Here is a 12,565-nt window from a genome sequence, read left to right as displayed (position 1 = left end):
TTGCAATTAAAAGATTGAAGCCATAACGGTGAATCTCATTTCCTTGCGGTGTAGTGGAACAGATTGAAGCTACGATGGCGAATCTCGCTTCCCCAACATTGCAGTCAAATAGATTGAAGCTACAACAGCGAATCTCACATCATTAGCGATACAGTGGAACAGATTGAAGCTACAATGGCGAACCTTGTTTTCCCGGCATTGCAGCTAGAAGATTGAAGCCGCAACGGTGAATCTTATTTCCTCAACGGGACCGGGTAAAAATTGGTCTTTCTTAGTCTTTGCTCTGTTATCGTTACATGACAACGAGTAAAGAGGGGCAGCTGTACAAGCCCAATTTTTAAAAAAAACCCGGGCCCAATTACAATACAAAACCCGAATAGCCCAACGACCTTCGAAAATATCCAAACCCATGTCGACATTTTTAGAACATAATAGATCTTTCAATTTTGACGAGTCGTGCTTACAAGCATTTGAGGAATTGAAAAAGTGACTAGTCACAGCACCAATACTCATAGCACTAGATTTGACTTTACCTTTCAAACTTATATACGATGCTAGTGATTTTGCCATAAGGGCAGTACTTGGGCAAAGAAAGGACAAGGTATTTTATGTTATCCACTATGCAAGTTGTATGTTGACAGATTCACAACTAAATTATACCACCACTGAGAAGAAGATGTTAGTTGTGGTATTTGCCTTCGACAAATTCAGAGCTTAATTAGTGGGCACCAAAGTTACAGTTTATATGGACTACTATGCTATTAAGTACTTGGTGACCAAGATAGACACCAAGCCTAAATTAATTCAATGGATACTACTACTGCATGAATTTGATTTGGAAATTAGAGATAGGAAAGGCACAGAAAATCAAGTGGTTGATCACTTGTCTCAAATTTAAGTAGGAAATGAAGACGATAATATTTAACGTATTTAGAATGATTTCCCAGATGAGCCACTGTTAGTTGCCATGGCATTACCGTGGTATGCCAATATCATAAATTTTTTGGTTAATGGATTGCTGCCATCTGAGCTTTCCAATCAAAGACGAAGTAAATTTATCTATGAGGCAATGTAGTGTTATTAGGATGAGCTATTTTTATTCAAATATTGTGCAGAACAGATAATTAAAATGTGTGCTTCGGATGATGAGATTCAAAGTATTTTATATCATTATTATTCAGTACTATATGAAGGACACTTTGGGGGCATGAAAACTGCTGCAAAAGTTCTCCAATCTGGTTTTTATTGGCCAAACATGTTTAAAGATGCTCATGAATTTTTTCAAGCTTGCAATCACTATCAAAGAACTGGAAATCTATCGAGGAGGTATGAAATGCCCTTGCAAATTTTTTTAGAAGTGGAACTATTTAACGTATGAAGAATTGATTTTATGGGTCCATTTCCACCTTCTTGGGGTAATGTATACATACTTGTAGCTGTTGATTATGTCTCCAAGTGGGTTGAGGTTGTTGCTCTACCAACGAATGATGTCAATCGGTACTGAAACTTCTACATAAGAATATTTTTACCATGTTTGGTACCCCTCGTGCTCTGATTAGTGATGAAGGTTCACACTTTGACTGCAAATTAGCTGCTAATATTCTGAACAGGTATGGAGTTAAACATAAAATTGCCACGGCATACCATCCCCAGACAAATGGACAAGCGGAAGTTTCTAATAGAGAGATTAAACAAATTCTGGAGAAGGTAGTCAATCCCACCCGCAAAGATTGGTTATCCAAATTGGATGAAGCTTTGTGGGCACATCAAACTGCATTCAAGACACCATTGGGGATGTCAACTTTTAAGCTTGTTTATAAGAAACCCTATCATTTGCTCGTTGAATTTGAACATAAGACATATTGGGCAATTAAGCAATTGAATATGGATTGGAGTGCTTCTGGTACTAATCGTCTGTTGGAGTTGAATGAGATGGAAGAATTCAGAGCACAAGCTTGTGAGAATGCCAAGTTGTACAAAGAAAAGACCAAACAATGGCATGACAATAAGATTTTTCCACGACAATTTGTACATGGACAACAAGTCTTGTTATTTAATTCTAGGCTTAAATTGTTTCCTGACAAATTAAAATTTAGTTGGTCTGGCCCATTCGAGATAGTGCATGCCTATTCTCAAAAAGTTGTAGAAGTTAAGGACAACAAGACTGGTTTTACTTTCAAAGTCAATGACCAACGATTAAAGCATTACTTTGGAGCTGATATAATTCATGATAAAAATTCCATCACTTTTCGATCTGCTTAATATTTCTCCCCTGCATTGTTTTATTCATTTACTTTGTTTAGTTTATTCAATAAGTTTACTTAACTTTTATTTTCTTTTGACGTAGGCACATTATGGCCCAGGTTTGTAGAAATCAACCTATTTAATATATTAGTTAATTTTAGTTTAATAAAATTTTCTATTATTTTTCTTTTTCCCGCTCAATTTTTCTTTTTTCTGTGTCAGGGCACAATTTCAAGTTAATCTTATCCTCCACGTCACTGTTATATTTTCTCTCACATTTTACCCTAGTCAATTCACTTCTTTTCTAACTTACTTTCCGTTTCATCTTCTTCACCTTTCTATGTTTTTTACTCCATAAATTGTAAAGGTCTCACCTTTTTCATTTTACAGCTCAAATGGCTCGCCAAGCACCATCTTCTTCCACCTTCGTGCATCTGCGAACATTCTTTAGCAAAATCGCGGAAGAAAAATATAAGAAGAACATACCAAAGCGAACTTTTTGCCTGGGAAAAAGGTTTCCTTTTCCAAGTTGCCCCCTTTATGCGCTATTCTGAAGCCATCTCATCTGTCGAAGAGAAACACGAGTGGCAAATCTTCTGTCTCCACCCTGATGACGTCCTCACTAAGGTAGTTAAAATTTTTTATGCACATTTAACCTTTCCTAAAAATGCTTTCATCTATGTGCGTAGTGTCTCGGTGTTATTTGATAAAGACTCCATCAATGTGCAATATGGGTTACATGAAGGCCCTGATGAACACTTTCAATTTGTCAAGAAAATGACGATTGAAGGACTCAATCAAGTTTTGACAGTTTCTTGAAATGATTTCTACACCATCGACCGTGTGAATTTGAAGCCTCAATGTAGGGTATGGTATCATTTTCTTAAATCTTGTATTATCCCTTCTACGCACAACTCTACTATTTCCAAGGAACGCATGTTGTTGTTGCACTCGATTATAACTGGAAGAAATATAAATGTTGGAAAAATTATTGTTAGAGAAGTCCACCATTGTGCAGAAAAGAACAGCGGTACCTTAAACTTTCCGTTATTCATTAAGGCACTGTGTCAAAGAGTAAATGTTCCTATTCAGTCAAATGAAGACAAAATCCCCAATAAAGAAGCCATAACCAAGCAAATTGCCCTAAGATTTTCAAGGGAGGAAATGCCAAAGCATCCTGGCTCTAAATCCATAGCTTCACCACCTATGACTATTGATGCTGCCCTACCAACATCTCATAGTGACTTTGAGTAGACAGTGATTGATGCTCTTGAGATGTTGCAACAACAATTTTGGATGGTGTGAAACAACAACTTAGGATAGTCACTGATCTTGGTCGAGATCAATAAGGAATGGCTTTATTTTAGGGATACATCAGACGACGGGACAAATCTATTAAGAAATATCTTCAAAAGAACTTTACTCGACCTATGCCTATATTTTTTGTTTTTCTAAAGAATTGTAGTTAAAGCCAGAAAATGATGACGAAGATGGAGAAGAAGCCATTGTAAAGAAGAAAAACACAGGAAAAGAGTGAGAGGCAGAGAAAATTGAATCCACGCTTATTGAATCTGATAAGGATGAAGCTGGTATGACTTAAACTTCTACACCTGCTGCAATTACCACTACACTGAAATCCATTGCACCTATGATCGAGCAAGAGCGTATAATGCATCAACTGATTGATGATCTCAAAAAATTAGATACTGATGATGATGATGAGGTGCCAATTAACTAGCTAAAAAGGAAGTGCTACAAGCAAGCTGTTGGGAAATCAGTTATAGATGATGCTGGTAAAGTGGAAAGGAAGTGTGCTACAAACGCGATGCTAGAAAATCAACCCAACCCAACTAGAGTAACCCAAATTCCTTCGAAGATTTTGTTTTTATTTTCATTTTCATCTTTTCATTTTATAACATATGTTTCACGCATTCCTATTTGGTTTTATTGAATTTTTATATTTGTAAGTTGTTGTTTTCGCATTTTGAAATGTTTCATTGTTCATGCATTAAGGACAATGCATCCCTTAGGTTTGGGGGTGTGTTGTGTTGTAAATATAGTATGTAGTAGATATATATTTTAATATTCATGCATTTTGTCATTCATTTTTCCATTACATACGAATGCTAAGTAACTGCCTGAATATGAAAAGTATATTGTTATTTATGATATTCGATGAAGATAATAATACTTCGATAAAATTAGAAAATTTTGATGGGTGAATAAGTATGTTTAGTTTAGGATAATTGTGTGAAAATTGATTCCTAAAAGTAAAATGCCCTATTTATAATTGTAAGTAGTCTATAGTAGGTTTCTTTTAATACATTTAGGAATTCTTAAATTTAAATTTAGTAAACCAGCAGTGTGTAATAATGAATATCACGGAAAAATGATAAGAATCACTCCAATGTTTGAAAATGTTGAGTAGATCAATAATACTTTGTTTACTCCATCGTATTATTGATTAGAAAGAAAAAGTTCAAATAAGAGTGAGTAGAAAAAATAGTTGAGGGACACTCCACTATAGTAATGGGCTGATTAGCTAAGGGGATAGTTGTTTGGTCCATCTATCTTTTTAGTTAAAAGCCTTAGCTTCTTGAGTGGGTTACATTCAAATCATGGCATGATGTAATACCGGACATTCTAGTGTATGCTCCATTGAGATTGTCAAGTAAAGAAACCATGTGACAAAATGAATTCCCTAGGAAAAAATAATATTTGTAATTAAAGTTTTTAAATGATAAAGCAAATGAGAACAGAGAAACTGAGTTTAGAAGAAAGATAACCTAAGTGCATTAGGAGGTATTTACTATAGTAAGAATTGCATGAATATTTAGGAATTTTATTTTTAGGTAACATTTGCTACACGTTTTTTGCTAAATAAACCTGCAAAACTTGAATCAATTTTATTTTTTGATTTAATAAAAGGCTACTGAGAATGGAGGTATAGAATATACAACAAATGATTTAGCAGTATATATGGTAACTGTGTGCTATGGAAAATTCATGCATTCAAGCATACTTATACATATTTTGCTTGAGGACAAGCAATAATTTATGTTTGGGGGTGTGATAACTCTTAAAAAGAGTTATATTTTAGGCCTCTAGATTGAATTAATTGTTTGTAATTAAGTAAATATGTTTGCATTTTTAGGATATTTTTAGAACATTGCATAACAAAGATTAGGTTGTGCTATAAATGTCATTATTTGCTACTGGGGAAGAAAGGTGTTGGTTATGGTTGGCAGTAGGTGCAAGATGAAGAAGAGAAGAGAGAAAGGAGAAAGAAAATGAAGGAACTGAAATATTTCCATAGCAAAATGTTGGTTAGATTGCCAACAAGAATTTCATGGCAATTCCAGGAAAATGATCCAGCACTCAGTCTAAATCACTCTCAGCCAACTATACTTGTACCAAATAAACTACCCTGAAAAAGAGGAAGCAAAAGGTGTGTGCTGAGAGGGAGGGAGCTACCCTATAAATGAGGAAAGAGACGTAATGGGACGAGGATTTTAAGGAGAGAGGAATTGGAGAGAAGTTTTTCTCTGCATCGAATTCTCATGGAAAATTTCAGAGAAAAGAGAGGAGAGGGTAGCGTCTTACAGAGAAAAAAATCACAGACGCAAGGAAGGGGAAGAGAAATCTGCCCTGGGTTTTCCATTAAACTTTTGTATTAAAGTGAAAGTTGGAGTAACATGAGCTTCTTGCAGTTCTACCTTTATTTTCTAATTTTAACTTGGTGATTTGTAAACTTGAATGATGATGTTGAATGGTTTTATTTTGGATTTGAATGTCCAATCCATGAGTTAAATCTCATTGGGTTGAAATTATTTGGGTGAATTTTTACTATCTTTAATGCCTATGGTTTGATTTTGAGTAGATTATTGTTTCATTTGATTTGTGATTATTTTAAATGCATGCATGCAACCTCTAGACATAGATGATTGTATGATATATTGTTAGATCTGATTTAATTCTTAAAAGTTTAAATAAATTGGATTATTATCGGTTGATACAGACGAATATTCGAAAGAACATTCGCAGCACTCTAGACGTAGAAGTTGTGATCTTTAAAGGGAAAAAAGAACTTTCTAGATATCATTCTTGAGTTCTATAGACATACAAAAACTCAGAATGATAGCTTAAAGTCTGACTCTCGAAAGAAGCAAATTGCGGTAGTGAATCCTTGAGCCGTAGAATGGTCTAGATTTTGCCATGAATCTATTATGATATAAATGTAAAACTTGAATGGTTCTAACCTTTATCATTCAATAGTACAAACCCTCCCCACTTATTCATTAAGAATTGCTACAACATTTCAATTATTTCTCTTCATCGATTTTTCATTCATACTTGATTTTATTAATCCATTGATTAATTATCTTCATCAATTTGTCATCTGTTTCATTTACACAGTTTAATTAGTCAAATTCATAATAATAGCATAACCATTTTTTAATCAATTTCGATCCTTGTGGAGACGATACTCACTCATCACTTTATTACTTGATTCGATGTGTATACTTGCACATTCGTATTACACATTCACATGCGAAATTGGGAAAAACTTTGTACGACCCCCTAGAAATACGCATGCATCCCAGTTGTCCAAGAGTTTTATACAACCATGGAAGAAGCCGAGAGGAATCGAGAATGGGACATGCCATGGCATCGGATAATTGTTGGAGGAAAAAAAGTTCTGATATCACCTTTGGAAATATTTAGGTATTATGTCGCTCCTATATCTCTCTATGATTCTGTGCAACGAACGAATCTCATGCAATTCCTGAGAGAAAAAACGGATGACATAATCAATCTCCTGACGAATGGACGAGATGCGTGGAAACTTCATCCCAGCGAAAATTTCCCAATATCAATCCCGTAAGAACATCTAATTCCGAAAGCAAGAATGTGGCTACAATTTATTAATAGTCAAGTTTATCTAGCCTATGATATGTCCAACATAGATAAGTTCCAAGCTACATGGAAAGAAAGAATCTGTGTTCGTACATGGATCTATCGAAGATGCTATTTTGTGTCAGGAAAAGCAAGGGCGAATTGCTTTTTCCACTTTTAGTAACGACCTTGTGTAAGCAAGCACAAGTACCAATGAGAAAATCAGAATATTTCTTACAACCATCGAAGCCTCTAATATGTGAACCAAGCTAAAAACACTTGGTACGAAATAGGAAATGAAAGAGAGACATTGTAACACTCCTAACCCATCTCTGTTGCCGGATTAAGGTTACAGAGCATTATCAAACAATCAGAAAACATTTAACATCATAACATTAAATAAGTTAAACTTATTAGAAACCAATCAACCATAGGCATTTGGTCCCTAGGTCGAGCATTCGAGGCCCTAAAAATAGCTTAGAAGCAATTCGAGACTAATTTGAATCAAAATAGAATATTTGGAACAAAATTGAAAAATTTGAAAACAAGGGTCACATGGCTGTGTGGCCAGGCCGTGTGACATAGCCCTGGCTATGTAAAAATTGAATAAGGGACACATGGCCGTGTCTCAGCTAGTGCCCTCACTCATATAACTCACTGAGTTGGGTCACACGGCCGTGTCATAGGCTGTGTGCCAGACCGTGTAACTCTCTGAGTTACAACACACAATTATGTTGTTGGCAGTGTGCTAGGTCGTGTAACTCACTAGCTTAAAACTCTAGGAATTTACAAATGACACACGACCATGTGTGTCACACAGCCCTGTGACAGCCCGTGTCCCAGGCCATGTGATCTATATTTTGAACCTAAAATCATGTCATTTCAAGGCCAGAACAAACCTAACCAACCATCCCATTTGTGCACACATTCAAGAGATTTAAACATCATTAAAATACACGTAAACATACCATTTCAAACATCCTAATTCAGTTAACCAATATGTCATTCAAAGGTGCCACATTTGTGTAAGAACATCACTAACCAAAACAAGTCAATATTGCCATATTTCAATCACAAAACCTAGTTCCTTAACTATCAGTTAACATCACTTAAAATCATTTGCATATCACCACAAACATATCAATAAAGATCATGCATTTCAAGTACCTAAAAGTGGCCAAAATGACCCAACTTGGTAAGGCATTAAAGTCCATCAAACCAAACATAAACTCCAAAGCATTTGCATACCAAAACATCCATTACACATTCAAGAAAAACCATTACAAAAAGGTCTTATACATGCCATTTATAACCTTGGCCAAAATACACAAAAACTACCAAAATGGTTGCTGGATAGTGTGATTGACCCCGACAATGTAACACCCATTACCCGTATTCGACACCGGATTAGGGTACGAGGCATTACCAGAACACATACACTTATATACATGTTAAACCGAGTTATAAAATTTTATTCAAATTTAAACTCTTCAAATTTTTAACATGCTTTTATAAATCTTCACGTTATAACTTCAAAATACTATATTTGTAACAAATAGGGCTTCTGAAACCCAATACACACTCATACATTTCAATACTTCATTTCTATTTCATTTATTCACGATTCTCATGTTCACGATTCAATTCAATTTCTCAATCCCATATACATTTCAATACCACAATAATTCATTTAATTCAAATCATATCATTTGCAATTTCCATTTAATTCACGTACAGTTCAATTTCATTAAGTTCAATACTAATACATATTTATCGTTTAACTTAACGTCCCCTTTTTGTGTCATTTTACACTTCAAGCATGAACTTAGTATTTCATTTCCTTTCCACTCCTGTTTCCTATGCATATCACACAAGATATAAACATTACACTCAACCATAGTCGCAAGCTAGTCTTTTTTGAAGACTAACCACATGATAAACCATTTTAATAAAGATTACAAACTTTAAACCTTACCACCCTTTTATGATCACAAGCATATTTCCATCTAGGCATTTACCATCTCAATGCATAATTTTATAAATTTAATATTGTGTAATCCAACCACAACTTGGCCAAAGCCTAAGCATACACAACAAATATGCTAGCCAAAATAAACATATAGCATAAACAATATAAGCATGGATAAGAACCACATTTATTTATGTATCAAACTTACCAACATGAGTTAATTGATAAACCATTTTTGATATTGCTACATACCAAATCATATACCAAGTATACCACATACACATACTATGAAACTTTATTTTCTCACATGAACTTCAACCATAACTAATAATGCACAATTATAAATATCATTTCTTTTCAATCGTTTATCGATTATAATCGAGCATATGGCCAATTATACACAAATCATTCATATGTTCTTCCAATTTTCCTCCTCCTCCTCTCCATTCCACATCCATAATGTACATAACACTCTTAGAAATAACATTTTCTATAGTTTCACTATTCATTTACATGTATACTTAAAACTGTCTCTCCAAGTCAGAGTCACTAAATTATTTTTACCTGGAGAAACAGAGCTCCAAATTAAGAACTGTTAATTTTACCCGAAACTAGATTCACATATCTTCTTACCATAGAATTTTCAGAATTTTTGGTTTAGCCAAATAGTACAGTTTATTCTTTAAAGTTTTCCCTGTTTCACTGCTCGATAGTTCTGACCTCTCTTCAATAAAAATTAATTATCTCATTGTACAAAATTCAGATATTGTTTCTGTTTGTTTCTCCTAAAAATAGATTCACTGAGGATTCTAAACATATAAACTTTATTCCATAATTATTTTTGTACAATTTTTAACAATTTTTAAAATTCAGAACAGGGGATTCAGAACTCATTGTGACTCTGTCTAACTTAACTTCAAATATCTCAAAATATATAACTCTTTTGCTTGTTTTGTTTCTTTTATGTGAAAATATACTCATTCAGATTCAATTTAATATATTATTCAGCCTCTAATTCAATTTCCACCATTTTTGGTGATCTTTCAAATTCACACAACTGTTACTATCTAAACTATTTGGTTGCTAAGTGTATTCTTTCATAATTTCACCTTTTCACTTTCAATCACAATTCAATTCAAAATTCACTTTTCCATTTCTAAGTCGATATTCAATTAAATATCACACCTATATTCATTATTCAATTATACTTAGTCAATTTTTCGATGAACACTTCAGAATAATATAAGATACTCGGTGGATTCAGCACATAACAACCACCTTATTAATCAATGATGTCCGGTTCACATAGTAGCCTGCACATAGTACTACACATGTGACTATTACCATCCGATAAACGTAGTATCTTGCACATAGTACTACACACGTGATCGAAACTATTCGGTACGCATAGTAGCCTGCACATAGTACTACACATGCGACCTATCATTCCGATACACGTAGTAGCCTGCACATAGTACTACACATGTTACCATCACTTTCAATTTTACATAGTGGTCTACACATAGTCCGTGCCACACATGTGACCATTTCTGTCACTTCATTCCTATCCCTTTTTATTCCAAAGGTTCATTCGGGAATTTTTCACTTTTTCTCACTTTTCTTTTTATCGATCAATTTCAATTTCTCGTCTTTCTTGATTTATAATATACATTTAACTTATATAACATTCACACTATTCATTCTAGTCCAAAAACCATACTTTGGCAAAATTACATTTTTGCCCCTAAAGTTTCGCAAAATTATGATTTTTCCCCTAGGCTCGTAAAATAATTTTTATTCAATTTCCTTGCATTTTAGGCTTAGCCAAACAATTTTATGACAATTTCCATTCAAAATTTTGACTTATTCACACAATTATGACACATTTTATAACTTTTACAAATTAATACTTTTAGACATTTTTATCAAAAATTACTTAGTACAAATCGTTTATCACACTCCAAACATTCATATTCTTCCATAGAACATCAAAATACATGCATATTCTCCATGGGTAAATTTTTAAACATCAACTCTAGCTTAAATAAATGGTAGAAATAGGTAAATCATATTACAGTAATCTGAAAAACGTAAAAATCATTAAAAACGGGCCAATGATGGACTTACTATTGAGCTTGGAAGCTTGAAAATTCTAACCATGGCTTCCCCCTTGCTAAATTCAGCCTTCTGGAGAAGATGGAAAAAATTGGCTTTTAATTTTGTTTTTAATTCATTTTAATAACTAAATGACTAAAATGCCCTTAATGTAAAAATTTGGAAACATGCCTAACCATGCCCATTTTTGTCCACCAACTTAACCAATGGTATAATTACCATATAAAGACCTCAATTTAAAATTTCATAACAATTGAACACCTCTAACATATAGAACTCAAATTTTTCACTTTTTACAATTTAGTCCTTTTGACTTAATTGAGTGCCCAAACGTCAAAATTTTTGAACGAAATTTTCACGAAATCATTTTGTGAAATTGTAGACCATAAAAATATAATGGAAAAAAAATTCTCGTCGAATTTGTGGTCCCGAAACCAGTATTTCGACTATCCCTAAATTCGAGCTGTTACAACTCTCCCCCCTTTAGGGATTTTCGTCCACGAAAATCTTACCAGATAGTAGATTAATGATTTGCTTCCACACAGTATATTTCAAATTCACACATGATTTTGGATTTTCATATCTTTTATAGTAATTACATAGATTCATAAGAAAATCATGATAGCGATATTTCAGCATCTGAAGCTACATAAAGTATCGGAAAATTACAATCCATATAGAATGATATCCATTCTGATGATAAAAAAAATGTCTAGAAAGATCAATGTCACTCATAATTAATGGAATCCAAAGTAACAGAAGCAATATAATCTTCACGTATATTCAATATAACAATAACCATTAGAAACAAAATATTAACCTCACTTAGACTTTACCGTTGATTTTCATATTCACACAAGGGAATAAATACCAGAAAAAGACATGGCAATGTCGAACATAACCCAAACAAACCCATAATTCTTTCATCTATTAATATGTTTAGCTCATGTTCTTATATGATAAGAATTGTTTTTGAAACTAAACAGCCACATATACCTCTGAGGATAATTGTACACACAGAATGTCTAAAAGGAATCATAGTAATTACCCCATTATAGCTACTGTACTCAACTATTAATAAAATACAGACATTACTTAATTGTCTAATTCTGTCATTAGAATTTTCACATTATCTCTTTACTAACAGAAATCGATCTAGAAAAACTTCCGGTTAATTCTTTCTTTAAATAACATACCTGAATAAATCATTTAATCAGATTTAACTTCTTTTGTGACAATAACTTTGCATAATCTGAGTAGTTTTCAGAACTAGCCAATATCTCTCTTTTTATATTGTCTTCATTTGTTAATTCATTCACTTTTTCGACCACATTATTAATC

This window comes from Gossypium hirsutum, chromosome D03, assembly GCF_007990345.1.
Source record: "Gossypium hirsutum isolate 1008001.06 chromosome D03, Gossypium_hirsutum_v2.1, whole genome shotgun sequence".
Lineage (NCBI taxonomy): Eukaryota > Viridiplantae > Streptophyta > Magnoliopsida > Malvales > Malvaceae > Gossypium > Gossypium hirsutum.
This window is presented reverse-complemented; position numbering follows the sequence as displayed.